Here is a 1,820-nt window from a genome sequence, read left to right as displayed (position 1 = left end):
TCCTTCTTCTTCTTCTTCTTCTTCTTCTTCTTCTTCTTCTTCTTCTTCTTCTTCTTCTTCTTCTTCTTCTTCTTCTTCTTCGTAAAACACCTACTCAATGTAAGGAGGAAGAGATGTTATACAGTAGTTCTAACTAGCGATGAGGCAGCTGGATCTGGCTTGGCAAAGAGAGTAAAATAAAGATATTATAATAATTATAGCAAGCAACTTGTAATTATCACAAACGCCACAACTCGTTACAAAAAGTGTAGCCTGGCAGTGCCTTTCCCGCGGATGAAGTGTTGTGCTTATCAGTCTAAATAATTATTATAATGCTTATACAATATGCATTTATTCCTATGGTTTCGCTTGTGAACTTCAAGAGCCTTTCTTTTGATAAAGAATTTTCCACAAATAGAGCACTTGTGGTCTGTTGGGCCTGTGAAAGTGCCAGTGTTTTATTTAACCTTGTGTGCGGTTCTGAGAAAACCCGTCAGATGGTGTAAGATTTTATTTTGAGATTTCGCCGAAAATAGGCCCTGAATTTCATTTTTTATTGAAAACGAGATTTTATTAAATTTAGAAAGATAAACTATTTTTACATTAGGTATTTCAAGGAACTTGGTAAAAAAATGATTCGAAATATTTTAAGAGAATTATCGATAAGGACGTATCGTCGCCGAATTACGCCGAATTCCTAGACAAACAGAGGGAATCTTTACTCTATCGAATGGACCCTTTCTTTCTATGGGAAACCCCACATATCATTATAATTACACCAAAAGAAAGAGAATTTTATTGCCGTTTCGGGAAAACCCAGTGCGCATGAATATTTAAACATCATAGATAATTTAGATTCTAGTACAAAGTCAGAGTTGCGCATCTTCTAGATTCACTTCTGAAAAGGTTTTTTCCATGCGTGCCGTTTAACCTTCTTCTGTTTCGTTTCCAGCCATTCAATTCAAAGGTAAACTCTTCCTAGTTGAATTTAAGTTCTTTTTTCTTTCTTTTTTTTTTGTAAGTGTTTTACGGCGCTCGCAACTGCATAAGGTCATATGAGCGCGTGGGACACACCTAATAATTTCAGTTGGTAAGAAATTTTGAATTTTGCCAGGGTGGCGGCCGAAGCCTCCTCTTATCGATTTTAGATCACCAAGGATTCTTGTGCAAGTTTTAAGTTCTTCGTCTTGCTCGGCGAAGTATTTTTTGTTCGAGTTTACAGAAAGTAAACTGCAAATTTCTGTTTCCATGTGATTGAGCACTATTGTTTACTTAATTTTAATTTGTCCCTACTTTTTTTTTCTTCAAAACTTCACATTCGGACCCCTGTGCACTTAACAATGCTTTTTTTTCTCTTTTCAAATCCCTTTAGCTGCGAGCATTTCGCTCTTGGCAGCGCAATGCCTCCCTCAAGTAACCACATGTCCTTGGCATCTGGTCAACGCCAGAGTAGAGTAGGCTGTGTAAGTCTGTAGGTGTGTGTAGGAGCTTGCGTCGAAGAACTGCCAGGTTTGGGCAGTGAAGGAGATATTCAACGGTGTCCTCGTGGTAGTCACAGTAACTGCAATGGGGTTCCCACATGGGGTTGATTCTGTTTATGTGCTTGTTGGTGTGTAAGTGTCCTGTGCGGGCTCTGAAGATCAATTTCTGATCGGCTCTACATAAAAGATTCACTTTACAATGCTATAACTTTACACATACCGGTAATGCTCCAATTGCATTCAAATAAAGTACAAAATGCTCGGAAAAGACGTCGTGTCTTTCAAAACCTGCAAAAAAGTCAACTTTGAACATTAATTGGGTTTTCTCATAGCCACACACTTCATTAAAGTCGATTTGGG

Source organism: Aplysia californica, unplaced genomic scaffold (genome assembly GCF_000002075.1).
Source record: "Aplysia californica isolate F4 #8 unplaced genomic scaffold, AplCal3.0 scaffold00961, whole genome shotgun sequence".
Classification (NCBI taxonomy): Eukaryota; Metazoa; Mollusca; class Gastropoda; order Aplysiida; family Aplysiidae; genus Aplysia; species Aplysia californica.
This window is presented reverse-complemented; position numbering follows the sequence as displayed.